Below are 23,107 nucleotides of genomic sequence, written 5' to 3' on the forward strand. Positions count from 1 at the left end.
TTTCAAGCTTTTTCCTCTGTTTTTACCTGGTGATCTGGCCAGGAACGCACCTCCTGTATTGAATTGACCATAGATGGATCAAAATTTTCGAATTTTGATCCATGTATGGGCACTGTGGTTGTACAGAAATCGATCCATCGATTGACTTTTGTACAATCGCCCTGTTGGAAAATGTCCTCTCAATCAGCATGGCAGGGTATAGCCTGCAGTAATGATCAGCGTATTCTGATGCCAGAGAAAGTTCCCCACTGTTAGAATACCATGACATAGCAGGAGGATTCCCCCATCGACCTTGAATGTGTGGATGGGGAATTGGGTCCGTTTTTTATGAATGCAAAAAAACTGACTCACCTATGAAGGTTGGCTTTGGTCAGATGAACATGCTTAAAAAATAGCAGGCGGTCTTAGCCAAAGACTGAAAGCGCTGACCGGAGTGTTCTGGGGCGGGGCGTCCCCCTGTCAGAACACAACAGCTCAACGGGGGAGATTGCTGTACTAACGTTGGACTGTTGGTAAAAAAAAATGAAAAAAAAAAAATAGTAGTGTGTACCAGGTTTTAGACTGGCATGCTCACTGCTGAGTTGAAATCAACAACACAGAGTGAGGAGGAGTAACCTTCAGCACATAGCAAAGGTTATTTACATATTTCACTGCGTTTTCACAGCTGAATATGGAAAGTAAATGATATTGTTAGAATGTTTTTCTTTCATGCAAGTTGAGCTTTACAAACTCTATTATGTTGCTTTTTGACAGACAAATTTTGTAATTACTTATGTGTGAACTGACTTCAGATTAGGACATTTCAACACGTAGATCTCAGCCCTAAGAGAACTAAGCACACTAGTGTTGTTTTTGCATTGACAGTTCAGGCACACAGTGAATTAACTGTGGGCCTCTAGAAGTTAATTACTATTAAAGTGGTGTTCTGGCCGAAATTATACTTTTTAAATAAAAATACCCCTATAATACACAAGCTTAATGTATTCTAGTAAAGTTAGTCTGTAAACTAAGGTCTGTTTTGTTAGTTTATAGCAGTAGTTTGTTATTTTATAAACTTACAGCAGGCCATGGCCATCTTAAGTGTGGGCATCTGAAGCCAGACTGTATTTCTTCCTGGATCTCATCCTTGCAGATCTCGCACATGCTCAGTGCAGCACAAGCAGTGTAATAGGTTTCAGGTCAGGTTTCCATAGCAACGGCAGTTTCAGAGGAAGTTGCCTCCCCTTCCCAGAAGGCATTGCAAACAGGAAATGATGTGATGGGCCGCGGCCAGGGAGGAGGAAGTGAAAAATGAATACAGCAGATATACAGTAGGTGCTGAGAAAAAAAAATAAAAAATATCCAATTTGTTTACAGTGCACAGTTTAGTGAGAGATGCTGAAGAGTTGTAAAAGTGGGCGGAACTCCACTTTAAGGATTGGGCTAATGATTAGGCTAAATTCAGGGCCAAGCCTTAGGGGTGTGGGTTAAAGTTAAAGTGACACCAATTCTTATTTTCCAAAAATATACCATTTTCCAAAAATATACCATACAACTCCACTACTTAATGGCCCTGTAATTTATTTTTCATGCAGTGCATGTTAGTTGCAGTCATGTGCACTGCTCTATGCATACTACAAATCTTATATTTCATAGTCCCTAGTACATGGCAAGTGAGCAAGAGAGGGTGACTACTTTCCTACATACAGAGGAACCATGGAGAATGAACATATCCATCCTCTAACAGGAATTTACAGCAGCAAAACAGAAAAATGTGGAGATTTGAAGGAGTAATACAAGTAGAAGGTACTTTTTGAGTTAAAGGAGATTTACAGTGAAAGCTTGTTTGTCTGTACTTCTCCTGTGGATCATGGGAGTACAGTACGTTCTGCACTCCTGTGACCCATTTTCAGCAGACAGTGGACTGAAGCCTGCTGTCGGCTGACATGACAGAGCTGGTCCAGGCTCTGGCAAGATCGCAACCAAATGGTCAGGATCCACCCACATGCCTGGACCTACACCCAGTTCAGCCTCTCAGTGAGCCGCTGAGAACCTGAGCCGGCCGCTCCTGCTCCCTCCACAGCCCAGCACTCCAGTGAGCACGGGGGGGGGTGCAGAGCAGAGAGCTGGTGACTGACTTTCATTCTTAAAGGAACACAACTGTTGTTGTAGCTGCTCAAAAAGTTTTAGTTGAAGTTTGGTCTCAATTTGTCGGTGTATCCAAATCTGCAAGTACATCTAATATTACCCTCCCCCCAGGACTGACAATCCTGCTGTCCAATGGTGTCTCTGTTGCTCCTTCATCCAGAGTGTGGGCACCCTAATATAGGAGGTGTGTTACTGACAGGATCACCAGGTGAAATCAGAGGGAAAAAAAGCATAAAGAAAATTAATTCAGCCACCACATCTATTGATTGGTAAGCTACATATTTTACATTTTTGGTTTTGAATTTAATACCACTTTATGTATCAATGGTTCATTTTAGAAGTTAAGGGGTAGTGTTATCTAGAGTGTCAAGAATTATTGTTATGGATTAAAGTAGTTGTAAAGGATGAAGGTTTTTTACCTTAATGCATTAAGGTAAAAAAGTCTGTATACAAAAGATACGCTGCGCTAAGGTGAAAATGTCAATCTGGAGATCATTAATGCATATGAGGTATACTGAAAATTTTGCATAAGCGGCTTATCCAGCCACAGCAAGGCACAAAGGATATATGTATTGAAAAAAAAAAATTTTTTAAAGTGATTATAAGGTGCAATGTGTAAATAATATACTAGATGTATACCATTAGAATAAGAGTAGCGATTACTGAACTACTAACTGTATATATAATGAATGAAAAATTATTTATATAATCTGAAATTTACTGTGTAAAAAATATATAAATAATATCACAGTGATAAGTGCAAAAAACACAACAAAGTGCCAAGTGCCACACAATGAGTGTGAATATCAAATCCAAGATGTGATACGTGGTTATTAAAGTCCAATTTATGAAAGAAATGCACATAAAGTCCATAAAAACAGTTCATAAAAAATACAACGTGCGTGCATTAATCTTAGTGCTTAGTGCTCAGATTTCCATGTTCAAGTGCCATCCAGTGACCCCCCCGGGGACAGCCGCTCACCTCAGAGCGTGCGACTCAGCTGTGAGACTGAATCTAAACACGCTTATGAGCCATCCCACGGCTCAGTGATGGAATCCAGATACACAGTTTTCAGCAGCAGCTCCACAGTTAGGAATAAAGGAAAAGAAAAACTGGATAGTGTGATATCGTTTATAAATGTTTATTGGAATAAAAGCTCCCCACATTAGGGTACTCACATTTGCAAGGTGCGTGAGTTCACCAATCTGATAACAGTCTCCAAAGTTTGCCTCAAAGTTTGCCTGTCAGGAGGGATAAGCTGTGCATCTCATCTCAGTGGAGTGAAAGGCTCTGTGCTCCGTCCTGGCCCCTCCCCTACGACACAGGGTCACGTGTCTTCATCAGGGGGATGTGATTGGACGGACGCTCTGCAACCTAAATATAGTCATTGCGGCCATTTTGCCGTGGATTTGCAGACACTCTAGTGCCAGGCTCCATGTGTTATTGCTCAGTGTATTGAACAACGCAGCAGAAAGCAACAAGCATCTGCGAAACTAGGATTTATAGCTGTATATATGGGGAACGAGTTAATAGAGTCAGAGCCCAAAGGAAATATCCACATATATAGAAATATATCAACAGCCAATGCGATGTTTGTGCAGGACGGAGACCGATGTTCAGCACATATTATCCCAAACATACAAAATATACCAGTGCTACTACCCTGTTTCCCCGAAAATAAGACCTAGTGTGATTGTCGGTGATGGCTGCAATATAAGCCCTACCCCCCAAATAAGCCCTAGTTAAACCTTGTAGGTCTTATTTTAAGGGTAGCGCTTATTTTTGGGGAAACAGGATAGGGCTTATTTGGGGGTAGGGCTTATATTGCAGCCATCACTGACAATCACGCTAGGTCTTATTTTCAGGGAAACAGGGTATATGACCTATGACAAGGCAATCAAACAGTAAATATCCACAATCAAATCTCATGTGTAATGGATAACTTCTAAGCGTATCCCTAATACCATGTTGATTATATGTAGTGTCACTTAATAATAGTGTGTACTATGAATATATTTAAAATCAACATCCTAATGTGGTAGCAACAATCTTGTTACAAAATGGGAACGTCCCCAAGTACAAAGACTTATATGCACCCCCAAAATACATTAGAGATGAATATGACATAAAATTGAAGATAACATTAGATCCAAAATAAAGATTAAAATACGTATAAAGCGCATGTATACATGCGTGTGTATGGGTACGCACACATATATATACAATTCTATAGAGGCACTAAATTTCATAGAGATACCACTACAAGCTGTGTCCTACAAGAATTTGAATAAAATTTAAAATATATATAAAAAATATATATAAAATGCATGTTTACCTGCGTGTATATAGGTACGCACACATATATATAAAATTCTATAGAGGCACTACATTTCATAGAGATACCATTACAAGCTGTATCCTACAAGCATTTGAAATAAAATTTAAAATATATATGTGTGAAATGCAATGTTATTTTATAATAAAAAAAAAAATTTAATTAATATATATATAAAATTTTGTTTTAATTAAAAAAAATTTTTTTAACAAGTCCGACCGTCAAGAACGCGGGGACGTACAACACGTACGAAGGGACTAGAAAAAGGAAGAGCAATAGCCAGTGCGCCACCCTTTGGGTTCCGTCTGCTAATCTCCTGTTTATCTCGTGTTAATAGAAGTTTGGTGAGAGACGATTCGTGCTTTTCAGCTTTCGTGCTTTTCAGTCCGTTACTGCTCTTCAGTTTGTGCTTCTGGATTTGTACCTGCTTTTCAGTGCGTGTAGTCAGTTCACATCTGTTTTTTAGTGTGTTCTTGTCTGCTCATTTCTGATTTTCAGCTCGCTCTTTACAGGCCTTGCTGTTCTTCAGTGCGTTCTGTTAGTTCATTCTGACCAGCCGACCGTTTTGAAGCCATGTTGTGGGTACGTACTGGTCGTAGAGTTCGTGCTGTGTGGGGGCTTGGTGTTGGGGTTCTTGCTTTGCCCCAAGCCCAGTCCATGAGCAGGGTGGGGAGGAGTTCATGGACCAAGAATTGGTTACTCCAACATGACCAATTCTCTCATATGCCTTTGCTTCGCGAGATCCAGGAAAATAATCCTGATGATTTCAGGAACTTTCTCAGGATGGCGGACCCCGTTTTTCACCATCTGTTAGCTTTGCTGACCCCTTATATTAGCAGGCAGAATACCTGCATGAGGCAAGCCATCGCTCTGGAGCAGAAGCTAGTCGCCACGTTGCGGTGCTTGGCGACTGGGAGAAGCCTGCAGGACTTCAAGTTCTCGACAGGCATCTCCCTCCAGGCTCTGGGGATCATTATCCCAGAGACCTGTTCTGTTATTATTCAGGTCATGCAGAAGGAATATATTAAGGTAAGTTTTCCCCTATAACATCACATTCTATGTATTTCATGTTTGCTAATGTAGTGTATTTCTTTCATCATTCCATAATTACCATGATTACCATATACACTTAAGAATTTATTTTGTCAGCTCCATTGTAGTGCTTTACCCAAAACACCCACTAAAATGTTTACAAATGTTATTGTTGTCCTTAAGTTCAGGCAGAGTGCCATAGGCTTTTTTTTTTGGGTCCCAAACTTAGCTCGAACCCTCCCCCCTAAAATTTTTTACAATGGGCCATTAGGGGGGGGTGAGGCATCTGATAAGTGGACCTTATATTTTTGTCTTTAAATACTCCTTAAAATAAATGTTATACTGAAGTTGGGCAAGAATGTTTGTGTCTAATCTGCTTGCAATGTTATGTGCAAAAGTACTAATATTTATTTTTCTGTTTTGACTCCACAGTTTCCTTCAACGCCACAGGAATGGCAGACTGTGGCATCCCATTTTGCCGACTTTCCCAACTGTGGAGGGGCTATAGATGGGAAGCACGTCCACATCATACCACCAACCCATTCGGGGTCTTACTATTATAACTATGAAGGGTTTAATAGTATAGCATTAATGGCGGTGGAGGATCCTCACCCCAGAGAGGAGGGTTTTTAACTACCGGCTGGCCAGAGCCAGAAGAGTCATTGAGAATGCCTTTGGGATAATGGCCAGCCGGTTCTGACAGCAATACACATGGCGGACTACAAAATCAACCACATCATCTTATGTTGCTGCATATTGCATAATTTTTTAAGGAAAAATGCCCACGATTATCTTGCCACAGTTGGACCTGAGGCCGGACATCCTGCGAATCCCCTGACGGGCCTGGATACTGGCTGTCCTGACTTGGCACTCCAAAGCATTTTGCATACCGTTGGGACTTTCCCAACTGTGGAGGGGCTATAGATGGGAAGCACGTCCACATCGTGTCACCACCCCATTCGGGGTCTTACTATTATAACTATGAAGGGTTTAATAGTATAGCATTAATGGCGGTGGTGTCGGCACAATATGAGTTCCTCTATGTGGACATGGGGAGGAATGGCTGGATGTCGGATGGAGGAGTCTTCACCCAGATGGAGTTTTACCAACGTCTCCAGACTGGTGGCCGGGCATTGCCACCTGATGCGGACAACGTTGAAGGACTCCCGTTCGTCTTTATTACTGATGAAGCATTTGGTCTGGGCGAGCACCTGATGAGGCCATTCCCCCAGAGGATTCTCACCCCGGAGAGGAGGGTTTTTAATTCAATCTGATTTTATTGAAAAAGAAAGAACATACAAGAAAAAGTACTTCACATAGACATCATTAGTAGTAGTAGTGTTGATAACAATAGATCCAATGTTGTCGCAGGATACATATTGCAGTACGTTATGTGTGCAGATCACAAGGAAAAAACATTGTTTAATTAGCATAATGAAATATAACAAGGATAATCGGAGAGCCCTCACTATATATTGGAGGGGATTACAGGTAAACTTCGTGTGTGTTTACAATCAACTTATTCCAGGAGTCTGTTACGTTGTATAGGATTAGCTTGTGCGGACCGTATTCTGCGTCTAAATTTTAAGGAATACATTGCTATGCAAAGGAGAAGGGTTTGGGGGAAAGTAGAGAAACAGAAAGGTTAGGAACTGGAGTCGCTCCAGCATGGTCATGGGGCGGTACCGTCCAGGTTGCCCTCTGCCCAGGGGATAAAGTCCGATGAGTATCGGAACATGGACCACGAAGTCCATGTAAGAGAGAACTGGTTGTCTTTATTAGATTCCTCAGCCAACAGGCGTTCAAGGTCCCTGATGCGGTCCACCTCAATAGCCCACTCCCCCAGGGAAGGTACAGTTCTTGACTTCCAATATCTTGGGATCACCATTCTAGCAGCAGCTAGGAAATGGCGTAATACATCTTTTTTAATGGATTTGAGTGTGCCCGGAAGTATGGACAAGAGAGCTATCTCGGGTGAAGGAGAGAGAGCCGTCGCCATCAGCCTGCAGTATAGTAGGAAGATCTGTTGCCAGAATTTTTGTATGGGTGGGCATTCCCACCAAATGTGGAGCATGGTGCCCCTGGAGTTTAAACATCGCCAACAAGTATCTGGATTTGTCAAGTTGAAGCGATGTACTGTCGAAGGGCATCTATACCACCTCGTCACCAGTTTAAACCCCTTTTCTTGAGTTTTAGTGGCTAGGGAGAGCTTGTGTGTTAGAATAAAGCATTTTTGCCAGTCAATGGGGGAGATGGAGTGTTGGAGATCTTTTTCCCAAGCCTTTGTGTAGGGTGGGAGATCAGGGTGAAGAGCATTCAACAAAAGGGAATAAAGCTGTGATACCATGTGTGTTGGAGGATCGTTTTGGAGGAGCATATCCTCGAATCCTGTGGGTTCAGCTAGAATATCTTGTATTGAATGGAAAGTTTGGATATAGGAAGTCAATTGTTGTTTCTGAAGCCATTGCATAGGGTATCTAGAGAGCGATTCGGGAGGAGTATCTGGCATTAGAGTGGGGTCTGTACGGAGAACCTGAGAAAGCCTCCTATGGTCTTCTTTCCGCCAAGGTCCAAAGCTTGTCACGTGCATAGCCGGTGGGAAGGCTGGGGTCCCAAATAGGGGGGTCATAGGTCCCGAAGGATTGGATATGTTACCTCCAGAGTTTAGGCGATCCCAAATTTGGATCGTTTGGCGGGTGAGGTCACAGAGGGGGAGTGAACCCCTACGAATTGCGGGTGTGGTCCATGGAAGAGCTGAGAGATCAATGGAGTTCATATGGTTTTCCAAGTGAACCCAGAGCTTAGTCGTATGGTTATGGAACCAGTCCAATATGCGAGTAAGTATTGCTGCCTTATGATACAATGAAGCGTCCGGGGCCCCAGCTCCCCCTCTCGCTTTCGGAAGAGATAACGTTTTGTATCTAATTCTAGGACGAGCTGAATTCCAAATAAATTTAGAGAACAGCTGGTGCAATTTCCGAAAATAGGAGTTAGGTATGTATATGGGGATTGTCTGAAATAGGTACAAAAATCGGGGAAGGACATCCATTTTCAGGGTGTTCACCCTACCAAGCCAGGAGAGCCGTTTAAGTGTGTAGTTAGACAAATCGGCCTGAGTTCTGAGGAGTAAGGGGGTAAAATTCTTGGAAAAGAGTTGGGATACATCCTCCGGTATCTGAATACCGAGGTATCTGATGGAGGTGGATCCTGTTTTAAAGGAAAAGGCAGTAGAAAGCCTGTATAGGTCCGACTTTGGCAGAGAAATATTGAGAATTTCCGATTTGTTATAGTTTACCTTAAAGTTACTGACTTCCCCGAATCTCTGGAACTCCTGCATCACTGAGGTTAAGGACAAGTGTGGACGTGTCACAAATAGAAGAAGGTCATCTGCAAACAGAGCAAGTTTAGTTTGAGTGGGTCCGACTGTTATTCCGTGCACAGAGGGATTGTTTCGCAAAGCAATGGCTAAATGTTCCATGGTGAGAACATACAGGAGGGGAGATAGGGGGCATCCCTGTCGTGTCCCGTTAGAAATAGAGAATGCCGACGACAAAGTACCGTTCAGTCTTATCCTAGCGGATGGAGAGGAGTATAGGGACATTATCCTTGAGATCATGTGGGCTCCCAGTCCTATTTGTTGTAGAGATAACCGAAGGAATTGCCAATCTACTCGGTCGAATGCCTTCTCTGCATCAACTGTTAAGAGGCATAAGGGAATATCGTGGGTTCGGGCATAGTTGGATAAAAGAAGGGTTTTCAGGGTGTTATCCCTTGCTTCTCGGCCACTCACAAATCCTACTTGATCCAAGTGGATCAAACTGGGCAACAATGGTTGTAACCTGTTGGCTAATACTTTAGCGAAAATCTTTAAATCCACCCCGATCAAAGATATTGGCCTATAATTTGTACATAAAGTCGGGTCCTTCTCTGGTTTTGGAATAAGGGAAATATGAGCCTCAAGTGTTTGTGGGGGAAACACTGAGCCCTCTGATACAGAATTGAATACTTTAGTGAGGAAGGGAATAAGGAGGGGAGCAAATAATTTATAAAACTTTGGGGTAAAGCCGTCCGGCCCTGGGCTCTTGCCAGTTGGTGTACTTGCAATGGCTTTCGCAACTTCATCTGCTGTTATAGGTGTTTCAAGTTCGGTAATGGTGTCTTCATCCAAAGTGGGGAGCGCGGTTTCCCTGATATAAGAGGACTTGTGCTCCTCTGTAGTAGAGGGGGAGCCTGACGATTGGGCCACAGGTATGTTGTATAGGGATTGATAAAAATCCCTGAATGTCTGCGCAATCTTAGAAGGTGAGGAGATTAATTCTCCATGTGGTCCTTGGATATGGGGGATGAAGGTAGAGGATTTTTTTGGATGTAGGGAGCGGGCCAGTGACCTGCCACACTTGTCTTGGAATTTATACTGATGGAAAGCAAGTTTGTCCGCAAATGTACGTGCAGATGTCTCATATAGTCCTCTGAGGTGTAATCGGGCTTTGGAAACCTCAGTGAGCGTTTCGGTTGTTGGGGAACGCTTATGGTCAGTTTCCAGGTTTCGGAGCTTCTGGATTGCATCCACTATAGCGGCTGAGCGTTCCCTTTTCAGACGAGATCCTAATTGAATGAAGGTTCCACGTAATACTGCTTTCAGTGCCTCCCATTAGATGGGGAACGACGTGGTATCTTGTGCGTGGTCCCCAAAAAAGTTAGAGATTGTTTCCGAGATATGTGTAATACAGTCCGAGTTAGCTAGCAGTGAGTCATTCAAGCGCCATGTCCACTCCTTGATAGGTGAGGAGGGGAGCGAGAATGTCAAGTATATAGGGGAGTGGTCTGACCAGATCATAGAATCTATTTCACACTCGGGAGACCAGTCTAGGCAACTGTGGTCACTCAATAGATAGTCTATGCGACTATAGGTCTGGTGTACCTGAGAAAAATGTGTGTAGTTACGAGTCTTGGGGTATAATACCCTCCAAACGTCTACAAGGCGTAAGTCGTATATTACTCGTTTCAGGGCCCTCAATTTGGGGAATGAAATACGTGACCTTGAAGTGGAGGAATCTAAGGCTGGCTCCAGGGGAGTATTAAAATCTCCACCGAGGATGAGTTTGCCCTCCATGAATTCAGATAGGATCCTCAGATACTGCAAAGCTGATGGAACTTGGTTAACATTTGGCAAGTATATATTAGCTACCGTAAATTTGACTCCCCACAGCAAAAATTTCACAAAGACATACCTTCCCTGAGGGTCGGAGAGGTGATCGAGCAATTCAACGGGGAGGCTTTTGTGGAAAGCTACAGATACTCCCTTAGTTTTCTGAGATGGATTAGTACTATGGATCCATCTGTTAAAATATCTGTTAGAGCAAGGGGTGGAGGCTGATTGAAAGTGCGTCTCTTGCAAGAGGAGTACATTAACTTGGCATTTATGCATTTGGTATAGTATTTGTCCCCGTTTAGAGGCAACATTGAGTCCATTTACATTGTATGAACATAATTTAAGTCGAGGGTGAGACAACACTGTATAGGCCATGGTGGAGCGAAGAAATAGGAAAGAATTTGAAAGTCTAGAACAAGAGGGGGAGGCGGTTGGGGAAGATACGGAAAAGAGAAGGTAGTTGCAAAAGGGGAAGAGGAATGGAGAATGGCTAGTTAGAGGACACCTGGGAAAGGTGTCTCAAAACAAAATCTAATGTGTTCGCAACAGCAAAACACTCCGTGAAATATCACGTGCTAGGCACAAATCGTGCCAAACCTATTTGGGGGGGGAGGTCGGATTAGAGAGGTCTGAGTTGTGATCCCGACAACATAGCAGGCATATATAACGTATATGTATGACACCCGTCAATCATAGTATATTGAATACTTGATATTTTAGGTTATAGAAGAACATGTCATATATCTAATCAGTGTTCAAAAAAAAAAACAAAAAACACTTAAACACCCATAATCAGTCAGCAAGCAATAGTATGTATAATAAACATTTAAATGATGTAACATTGAGGAATTCAACTAGTTCTATGGTGTAGGATAAGTTAGGCCCTGGACTGAGAGGAGACCAAGAAGCCCATAACAGGTAATAAGGTATCTTCTGGAAGACTCCCAGTCAGTCAGCGGGTCCCCAGGCCCAAAGGGCTAGAAAGGCACATTGGTTACAGGTATCACCCCAGAGACTTAGTGGTGGGCTCCACTCGGGCCAGGCCGCATCCCAAATAAAAGAATCATAGGGTTCTGGAGAATTGTATAACAGAGCAAGGTCTCTTAAGGAAACGATGCTCCTAGCATTCAATTTGGTCGTAGTATGGTCCATGTGTGGATAAGTGTACATTTAAAGCTAGGGACGTCTGGTGTCGAGTGGAGCCCCCACGCAGCCATAAAAAGCAGTAACATTACCACCGTCTAATCTACACCCTTTTTTAAATGTAACTGTAACTGTCCCATTAAGGGCAACATAGCACCCCCCCACCTCCTGAGCTTAGTAGACTTCTATACTATCCCTGTAAATGGAGTGGTATAGTTAGTATGAGTTCATAGGAGGGTACAGAGAAAACACGGTATCATTGCAAACCTGGACCAGTCCCTTAATGAAACTGTGGAGTGAAAGGTGTAGATCCATTGTAAAACATTGAACAGGTAGAACAAGTAACAGTGTTGACTCACGTGGGGAGCCAAATCAGTCTTCCGGGGATGTTGGACGTCTTGCTCTAGGACCAAAAGAAGCAGATCTAGATCTTGAGCGTCTGCGACGTTGTGGGAGAGGGCCCTGTAGTCGTTGACGATCCTCTGGAGGGTCTAGCCAGTTCGGGATGCTGATAGGGTCTTGTGCGAGGAAGGTGAAGAAGGCAGGAAGTTGTTCAGGGTCTGACAGAACAAACTTACAGTTGTCGTCTCGGGTTACCTTGATACTGAATGGATGGCCCCAGGTGTAGGAAGCCCCTGCTTGACGTATCAAATCCAAAAGTGGGCGGACCGCCCGTCTCATGTATAAGGTGTTGCGGGAGAGGTCCGGATAGAGGTGTACTGTAGATCCATCGAATTCTACAGGACCTAAGCGCCAGGCCTTACGCATAATCTCTTCCTTGAGGGTATAGTAATGGACCCGGCATAGGACATCGCGGGGGCGGTCGCTGCGGTCTCCCCCCATGCCTCCCACTCTATGTACTCTGTCCAGTTCAATAGGGGATGTAACTTCCCTGCCCAGGACCTGGTTGAGGATAGAAACGACAGTGGGTTTTAGATCAGTACCTGAGGTTGCTTCCGGCACTCCCTGTATCCTAATGTTGTTCCTGCGGCTCCTGTTTTCGCTGTCCTCTATGCGGAGTTGGTGTTGCCGCAAGCGGGATAAATGTGAGGTGGTTGCAGATTCGAGGGCCACAATACGAGCCGCATGGTCATCTTGGGTAGTAGCCAGAACGGATACAGCATTCTCTGTCGTTGAAACCCGATGCTGAAGGGCTTGTAGTTCTACATGGAGGGAGGCTTCCATCTTGGACGCCCAGGATTCAAAGTCCGCCCTAAAGGCAGAAAGAAGGGCTGTAGTCGCAGAGCCGGCTGATCCGCCCGAGGCCGGAGGAAATAGCTCCGCAGGGCCATCTTCGGAGGGGGTGTCAAGGGGCATAGCGGCCATTGAAGGGGCCGAGGGCTCACCCGTAGCGTCCTTGTATTTTGAGGAGTCCATGTGAGCCAGAGAAGGAGGTTTAGGCTTGCCTGGGGTGCGACTGGCCGCCAGCTTGTCTTTTCCCGTGCGGGAGTCGAGCGATGATGTACGTAGTAGGTAGCGCTGGATTGTACCTTGCTGCAGCTCAGCGGAGTCAGAGGAGTGAGAGCTTGAGGATGACATAGAGATTCCGGGTGTAGGTAATTTGCAACACAGCCTGATAATGTCGGGAGAGCACAGAGCTCAGTAGCCCATTTCTTCAGCCGTCCATCGTCAGCCAGTAAACATGATATCTACTATGGGGGATAGGACGGTCGCCACCTGCGACTCTGGAGCCAGGACTGCTGGTTTTTACACCACAGTATGAGATGGAGATGTGTTGCAGAACTATGGCGAGGTAGCAAACTGTCAGCCAAGGAGTATTTATTCTGGGAGAAGGGTTACAGGTGGCAGCTGGGTCCTCTGGGCAGTTCTTGTGACAGTGTAGATACACAGTGATCCAGGAGCTGTTTAAGGAACAAGTGCCTACACTGCAGCAGGGTGAAGCAAGATGGCCGCTCCACGTGGCCTCAGGGTTATTGTTATAATCCACCCCACGAGTGGGGGTAAATATTAGTTTAGTCCCTTTCTGAGGTCACAGTCTGCTATATCAGGGCACCCTGGTGTTTAGATTGGCCCTGGATTTAGCACAGGAGAGATGAGGAGGCTACTGAGGTGTAGTAAGATGGCCGCCACTTACTGTGTGAGATGGTAGTCTTCCAGGCTGGCATGCAGGAGTGGCACAGGGGAGAGTGCAGGCTTCGGTCAGTAGGCTGGGCTGCTCTGGTGTCTGTGTGGAGGTAGATCCAGGTGCGGAGTAGCCAGGAAGGCCTGGATGTGCAGGCCGGGTGCACCAATATGGCCGCCGCTCCCCCTGCCAAGGCCGAAGCCGCGGCCTGTAGTTAAAACGGCCGGACCACGGGATCGCCGTGTCAGCGGCCCCAGGCTAAGCCGTCCCGGTGTTCGTGTAGGGGGAGAGCTAAGCGTTGTGCGGCCAGGAAGATCCGGATGCGGCCTGTGCGGGCCGGGTGTACCAATATGGCCGCTCCCCTTGTGAAGGCCGAAGCCGCGGCCTGTAGTAGATTCGGCCGGCTCTCGGGATCGGCGTGTTGGCGGTCGCAGGTGACACCTCGGTGTGCGGGGGGACCCCCGGTTCAGTGGCAGTGGTGAGGTGGTCCTGCTAGGGGGAAAAGGATGAGGTTATTCCCCAAAACGGCAGGAGCTCTCACTGGGCACGTCTGATCAGGTCTCCAGCCGGCCACGCCCCAGAGGAGGGTTTTTAACTACTGGCTGGCCAGAGCCAGAAGAGTCATTGAGAATGCCTTTGGGATAATGGCCAGCCGGTTCTGACAGCAATACACATGGCGGACTACAAAATCAACCACATCATCTTATGTTGCTGCATATTGCACAATTTTTTAAGGAAAAATGCCCACGATTATCTTGCCACAGTTGGACCTGAGGCCGGACATCCTGCGAATCCCCTGACGGGCCTGGATACTGGCTGTCCTGACTTGGCACTCCAAAGCATTTTGCCGACCGTTGGGACTTTCCCAACTGTGGAGGGGCTATAGATGGGAAGCACGTCCACATCGTGCCACCACCCCATTCGGGGTCTTACTATTATAACTATGAAGGGTTTAATAGTATAGCATTAATGGCGGTGGTGTCGGCACAATATGAGTTCCTCTATGTGGACATGGGGAGGAATGGCTGGATGTCGGATGGAGGAGTCTTCACCCAGATGGAGTTTTACCAACGTCTCCAGACTGGTGGCCTGGCATTGCCACCTGATGCGGACAACGTTGAAGGACTCCCGTTCGTCTTTATTACTGATGAAGCATTCGGTCTGGGCGAGCACCTGATGAGGCCATTCCCCCAGAGGATCCTCACCCCGGAGAGGAGGGTTTTAACTACCGGCTGGCCAGAGCCAGAAGAGTCATTGAGAATGCCTTTGGGATAATGGCCAACCGGTTCTGACAGCAATACACATGGCGGACTACAAAATCAACCACATTGTCTTATGTTGCTGCATATTGCACAATTTTTTAAGGAAAAATGCCCATGATTATCTTGCCACAGTTGGACCTGAGGCCGGACATCCTGCAAATCCCCTGACGGGCCTGGATACTGGCTGTCCTGACTTGGTACTCCAAAGCATTTTGCCGACCGTTGGGACTTTCCCAACTGTGGAGGGGCTATAGATGGGAAGCACGTCCACATCGTGCCACCACCCCATTCGGGGTCTTACTATTATAACTATGAAGGGTTTAATAGTATAGCATTAATGGCGGTGGTGTCGGCACAATATGAGTTCCTCTATGTGGACATGGGGAGGAATGGCTGGATGTCGGATGGAGGAGTCTTCACCCAGATGGAGTTTTACCAACGTCTCCAGACTGGTGGCCGGGCATTGCCACCTGATGCAGACAACGTTGAAGGACTCCCGTTCGTCTTTATTACTGATGAAGCATTCGGTCTGGGCGAGCACCTGATGAGGCCATTCCCCCAGAGGATCCTCACCCCGGAGAGGAGGGTTTTGAACTACCGGCTGGCCAGAGCCAGAAGAGTCATTGAGAATGCCTTTGGGATAATGGCCAGCCGGTTCTCACAGCAATACACGTGGCGGACTACAAAATCAACCACATCATCTTATGTTGCTGCATATTGCACAATTTTTTAAGGAAAAATGCCCACGATTATCTTGCCACAGTTGGACCTGAGGCCGGACATCCTGCGAATCCCCTGACGGGCCTGGATACTGGCTGTCCTGACTTGGCACTCCAAAGCGCCCGTGAAGTTCGCCAGAAATATGTAAATTATTTTACGGGTAGGGGGGCCATTACTATGCCAGACAATGTGTAAATATATTTTTAATAAAAAAAAAAAATCTGATAAAATCTTGAATTTTCTTTATTGCTTGTGTTTCTTTTTTGGCTGTCTCCTAGTTTCTCCTAGTGCACTTGTAATGCCAAGTGGATTTTTCTTTAGTAAATAAGCCTCATTGTCACTGTAGACACAAAATTACTTCAAAAACTGGTATTGAGCATTGAAAGAAGAAGCCACACATTGTTGATTAGCAAACTTTTTACTCTGTGCACATTCACATGTGCGTTATAAAATTTTGATGGAAAATATTTATTTTTTCTGAAGTTTTTTACAATTTTTCTTTTTCGGTATAAACACGCATGTTTCCAAACATAACATACCCAACTCTGGAACTTACAAAGTTCAACGTAGAAAAACTAAAGGCCATATCAGACATTATAGTGTCAAAAACGTCTTGATATTGCCTTCATCAGATGGGGTGATGTCACCCCTGTAAAAGACAAATTTTGAAGATGCACACAATTTGGGAGTCAAAATGGGTATTTCTCTCCTGATCCCATGCCTAATGTCAACATGTGCTATCTCCCATCATGGGGGATGAATGGATGTGTTTTGGGGGTGCAACCCCTTCCTCTCACCTACTAGAGTTACGAGGAAGAGGTTGCCATCCCCTGATGGCAGATAGCACATGTTGACACACCGTGTGCATCTTCAAAATTTGGCTTTTAAAATGTCAAAAAAAATTTTTTGCTTAGTACAACAAATGTTAAAATGGTGGCATTTAGAAGAAATTCAGATTCTCCCCAACACATCAATCATGTTCTTCATTTGTTGTTCCATAACATTGAGTTTATTCCTTATGATGTCAATTTCACCATTCCACACCATGATGTCCTGGATTAGCCTTTGTGCACTGTCACTTGTGAAATGTTCGGCTTGCTCTTCAACAACCAGCACATCACCTAGTAATTTGAGTAAAAAAATGTATTATAAATATGCAAGCATACATATATTACCTGAAGCTGGGGTGTCAGACACTCACCTGTTGTGGTGACAATTTCACCGACTTCCTCCACCTCTCCTTCCTCCAGATCCTCTGGTGTGGTGTTGTTCTGAGTTCCCCTTCTTTCTGAGGTGGGGGGTTCCTGGTGTCCTCTGAGTGGTGTCCTCCGAGTCTTTTCTCCCCTATGAGAATGAAACAAAAGGTATACTTAGCACACAGATATTTGAGTCCAGAAATAGGAATATGAAACATTGCTGGGAAGTGGGGTACAATTGTCTGTTTTGGGCAGAATTCCAAGCTGAAGACATGATTTTTTACCTTACCAAAGCTGGAATACTTACCTTTTTCTGACAATTTTTACATATGGAGACACCCCAAGTATCCACTGGAGCACCTGTGTGGGACATCTTAAAAAGTTTGTTCTTGTGTCCCACACTAGTGCTCCTGAGTCCAGATGTGTAAACAGCTGCTGAATGTCCTCTCCCTACATTACACTGAATCAAGCTTGCATTTCATTCTAGTTACAAACACATCTAGACTGCAATGCACAAAACTTATTTTTAGACAAATAGGCATGACCAAATGTATTTAACCTGTATCTGCCCAAAGCATCATATTTAATGAGCGAACAATGTTTCCTACGACTGATTACTGTGCTCATGAACATAAAAGTCGCCATTTTAAACTGTACAACAATAAAGAAAATCACATGGCGCAGCATGCAAGTAATAATAATAATAGGAACACAGGAAAATGACTTACTTTTTAGAAGCACTTTCTCGATCCTTCTATACTGATCCTGTTCCCTCAGTTTCAGGTCTGACCAGCATTTCCTCAATTGCTCCTTGGATCGTTGTACCCCAAAATTCCGGTGCAGAATCTTCACAACTTTAGTCATGATCTTGGCCTTTCTCACATTTGGGTTTAGGTATGGTCCATGCTTCCCATCATAGTCAGTGCTCCTCAAGATGTCCACCATCTCCACCATCTCTTTAAAGGCCATTTTTGAGGCCTTAAATCTTCTCCTCCGGGATCGAGACGTTTCTGGCTTTGGGCTTTCCTCCTCCTCGTTGCTCAAATTAACACACACCTGCTGTTTCTCCGCCATGTCGCTCCTACTGCGCTACTCAAAGAGACGGGGCCGGGAATATTCTAGAAAAAACGTCAGGGGCGGGCAGAGTGGTAGAGTTTCACGCATGCGCAGTGTATATCAAGCCAACACGCATGTGTCGTACATACGTTCTGTGTGCGGAGGAAGGAGGAACAGAAGTGGCAAGCGTTCTAAACATAGTTAAAATTTTAACTTGGGCCATCAGTGGCCTATACTGCTTCAAGATTGACGCCTATATTGGGATAAGATTATGAGAGTCAAGGCTGACATTAGTGTTTTTGTCTTGTGTATTGTCTTACAGCAAATATGAATCATTTTAAGGACCCAGAATTCATGGCCAGTTTCATAGACAGGTACAGGGAGATGAGGAATTTGTGGGAGGTGAAACCAGCTTATATTATAATAAACAAGCTAGGAGGTCAATGCTGGAGAAACTTCTGGAATTTGTGAAGACTCTGGTCCCCGATGCAACCATCGTGTTCTTGGAAAAGAAAATTGTGATCTTGAGGAACATGTATAAGTAGGAGCATAATAAGATCCAGATATCACTCATCAGCAGCAGCAGCGCAAGTGTATGTACTCAGGCTGTGGTACTTCAACAAACTGAGGTTTCTGGACAACCAGACTGAAGCCAGGGAATCACTTTCTACCCTTCCCTGCAGCCTTCCCTCCACCCTTCCCTCAACCCCAGCAGAGACTGACGAGGAACAACCTGGGCCTTCCATCCTGGAAGAAGTGGATGCGCCCAGCTGGAGCCAGGTATATTATTTTTATACATATTTATTTTCCTAATATTAATGTTGTTAACTAGATGTTATAATTGATAACAAATTAATGATTTTAAAAAAAGAGATTTACATATCAATAGACAGTAGTGGCCAAAAAAGTTTGGGACAAGAATGAAAAATGCTGGGGTCAGAATGGTAGTCTTTTCTATTTATTAACATTCATTTTGCAAGTCATGAGCTAAAAATTGTGTGTGATTGATGAACCAAAAACTAAAACTATGTCCCTTTTTTATACACAGGATGAGCTCAGCCAGGAGGAGGGTCTGGAAAGTGGCAGGCAGGAGGAGGCCATGCCCAGTGTCAGCCAGGAGGTAGCTGTGCCCAGTGTCAGCCAGGAGGTGGCCGTGCCCAGTGTCAGCCAGGAGGTGGCCAGGCCCAGTAGGAGCCTCACCCAATCCCAGGTGCCTCCCCTCTGCCTTACAACAAAAAGGCCCAGGAAGGGGATGATCACGGAGGAGGCAGCACTAGGCCTCATTAGGGAAGCAAGTGATGTCCTCAGAAGCCCCCCCAACGCTGAAGAGGCCTATGACAGCTATCTAGCCACTAGATTGCTGAAATTGGAGGAGGGCCAACGCCTCCTCTGTGAGGGAATTTTGCTGAGGCCCTTCAGAAGGGGTTGAGGGGCCAGCTGACTGAGAACAGCCACGTATATGAGCTCGCCCATCCTCCTCCTGCCACAAGTCCATCACCAGAGCCACAGCCTCCAAGGAAGGCTGCAGGGAAGGCTGCAGTGAAGGGTGCAGGGAAGTGTGGAGGGAAGGCTGCAGTGAAGAGAAGAAAGTGATGGCCTGGGTTCAGTCTGGTCTAACAGAAGATGCAGGATAGTGTAGTACCACAGCCTGGGGACATATATGTCATCTGCTGCTGGTCCTGATCTCTGGGAGTCCTGGACCAGATTGGGCTCAAAATTATATGGACTCCTCAAGCTAACAATTTTATTTTCCACAGACCTGATGTGTGCCCTGGGGGCCAAAAGATTTCACAAATTCCAAACGTTTATCCAGCGTTGCCTTCCTCTTTATTTTGTTACCCAGAATAAATGAATATATTGTTTTCTGAAAATACTTGCCTATGTGTTTTTCTAAAAATAGGACAGTTTGTTTGTGAGTAGGCAGGTACATTTCAAAAATATAATGTCAAATTAACAAGGGACACCAACCAGCCTCCTTGAGGTTAAAAAATACAAGATAATAATGTTATTGTGGTAACTTGACACGAAAAAAAAAAAAATATGGAGATCACTAGAAAATAATTTTTCAATAATCCAAAAAAAAGGAGATCTTGATGAAATAAAAAATAATAAAAAAAGATGACTATAAAAAATAATTCAAAACATTATTATGGAGATCTGGCTTTAAAAAAATAAAAGATTATTCATGAGATCACGAGAAATAATAAAGAAATAAGTTTGTGAGAATGCTGTGTGAATATCAGCAGCACAACAACATTATTCTAGCATTATAAAGCACAAAAGAATGTGCTGTATTAAAAGATCCCAGAATTTGCAGCAAGAGGAATGTGCTATCTCCATTATGAACGCTAGTTTTACCAGACTCCATCTCGTACTTGCTTCAGAGCATGCGTCGTTTTTGGTGCATCGGAACAGCATACAGATGAGCGTTTTTTCCGATAGTAATTAGTTCCGTTGGAAAAATATAGAACATGTTCTCTATCTAAGCCCATCTGAATTTTCGACGGAAAAAGTCCGATGGGGCATACACACGGTCGGAATCAGTGGCGGCCCGTCCATAGGGGGTACCCGGGTGCCGCTCCCCCCTCCTTGAGTCACAAAAAAAAAAATTGAAAAAAAAAAATTTTTTTAAACTGGCCCTTTAAGAAATAAAAAAAATAAATCCTTTAACCTTTAATATAGTGCACTGTAGCGCCACGTCAATGCAATCACGAGATTGCAGACATGGCGCTTCATTTGCGGGCATTTAACCTGCCTTGGGGCGCAATAAAGAACGCTGAGTAGCTTCCGCCCGTAAAATCACTGTGATTCTACAGGCGGGAGCATTGTTGTTGAAGATCTCAAGGTCACTTCCGGGTTTTCTGAAACTGACGAAAGCCGGAAGTGACATCGTCCCGTCAGCAGCTCCGTTCTTCGGCCCGAGCGGAGCTGCACTGCAGTAAGGTGAGAGAGAGTGCGCCTGCATTCCCTAAATAACTGTTCCAAAATTCCGATTTTCGATACCGATATTAATGAAAAATGTGATAAATCATCTCCCTGTGCCCCCTTGACAAAGTGGAAAAGGCTTAGTGACTGCCTGCACAAATTATTTTAGCAAAGCATTTAATTGACAGAAAATGTGTGTGAAACAAAAGTGGAAGCACCTGACCAAAGCATGTTCAGTAACACTAACATGGGGTTTAATATTTTATTCCATATTGTGTCAGTCTGTTCCATTTTAAGACATTTGAAATGCCTTAAAATGGAACAGACTGACACAATATGGATAAAGTATTAAACCCCATGTTAGTGTTACTGAACATTAATGAAAGGCTTTGGTGCATCCACTTTTGTTTCACAGACATTTCTGTCAATTAAATGCAATATAAATTCTCACCATAACATTGCAACTGATTTCAAAAATATCTGATTGAAGAATAGTGATTCTGGGATATAATAATCTACGTCATCACATTTCCATATCTTATATTACAGTAATTTTTCAAACTTCAACTTTTCACTGTTTTTTTTTTTGACCGCCACACACCGATGTATCCCTGGATTGGGGACGGATATCGTTGTTAGATAGCTGCTGCCATAACCCCAGTATCCCCGTGTTCAGCCGGTGGTCGGCTACAAGATCCGCCGCGATTCGATGCCCTCCGCCGCTTATCGCACGTGTCTCCTTGCTAGGTATGGAGACGAGTGAGGGAGAAGATGGCCCCCATCCATCTCCATAACATAGCTGGACGGAAGCGTCGTCAAAACGTCACTTCTTCCCATACTTCTTAAAGGCACATTTTTTTTATGTTATTTTTTCAAAATGAAAAAAATTTATTTATTTATTAATTTATTTATTTATTTTTTGCATTTAAGTCCAAATATGAGATCTGAGGACTTTTTGACCCCAGATCTCATATTTAAGAGGACCTGTCATGCTTTTTTCTATTACAAGGGATGTTTACATTCCTTGTAATAGGAATAAAAGTGATACTTTTTTTTTTTAAAAACAGTGTAAAAATAAAAAATAAAAGGTAAAATAAATAAGAAAAAAAATTTTTTTAGGCGCGCAGAGTTCGGGCGCAGAAGCGAACGCATACGTGAGTAGCGCCTGCATAGGAAAACAGTATTCAAACCACACGCAAATTATTGCAGCGATCGGTAGAGCAAGAGCAATAATTCTAGCCCTAGACCTCCTCTGTAATGCAAATCATGCAACCGGTTGAATTTTTTAAATGTCGCCTATGGAGATTTTTAATGATAAAAGTTTGTCGCCATTCCACGAGCGGCCGCAATTTTGAAGTGTGACATGTTGGGTATCAATTTACTCGGCGTAACATTATCTATCACAATATAAAAAAAATTGGGCTAACTTTACTGTTGTCTTATTTTTTAATTCAAAAAAGTGTATTTAAAAAAAAAAAAGTGCACTTGTAAGACCGATGTGACAGAAAGCATTGTAACAACCGCCATTTTATTCTCTAGGGTGTTAGAAAAAAAATGTATAATGTTTGTGGGTTCTAAGTAATTTATAGCAAAAAAAACTGGTTTTAAATACTCATGAAAAGAGACCAAAAAAAAAAAAATGTTATCAAGTGTTAGGGTCGGTTCCCACTGCTGCGATGTCCAAGATCGGATGTGATTCACACCACACTGCAGTGCAAATCACATGCGATCCGATTTCAGCCATACAGATAGTATGGCTGAATTCGCATCGCATTTGGGCCAAACTCGCACAGGACCCTTTTTTTGGTCCGCAGCAGAATCGGATTGCATGGGTGTTCACACCATGCGATCCGATTCCTGTTCGACTTTGCAGGTCGCACTGCGATATGCAAACTGATTTGGGGGTGTCATTAACCAGCAGTTCGCATAGGGCAGTGTGAACTGCCACCAGGAAACATGCGATGCCGGAACCCTCAGTAGATTCGCAGGGTTCCCACATTGCAGCAGTGTCCTTAAAGAAAATCTGTACCTGATGATATACAGAGCTTTTCATGCTGACAAGTACTAGTTGCCAC

At 44.1% G+C, this 23,107-nt stretch overlaps 1 long non-coding RNA gene across 4 annotated transcripts in view; it reads right to left on the minus strand.

The window, feature by feature from the left end:
* The window catches only part of LOC141108046 (uncharacterized), a 314,741-nt gene that overhangs the window by 181,196 nt on the left and 110,438 nt on the right, over positions 1-23,107 (minus strand). The gene's annotated exons all lie outside the window — the stretch shown is intronic.

This window comes from Aquarana catesbeiana, linkage group LG09 (assembly GCF_042186555.1).
Source record: "Aquarana catesbeiana isolate 2022-GZ linkage group LG09, ASM4218655v1, whole genome shotgun sequence".
Lineage (NCBI taxonomy): Eukaryota > Metazoa > Chordata > Amphibia > Anura > Ranidae > Aquarana > Aquarana catesbeiana.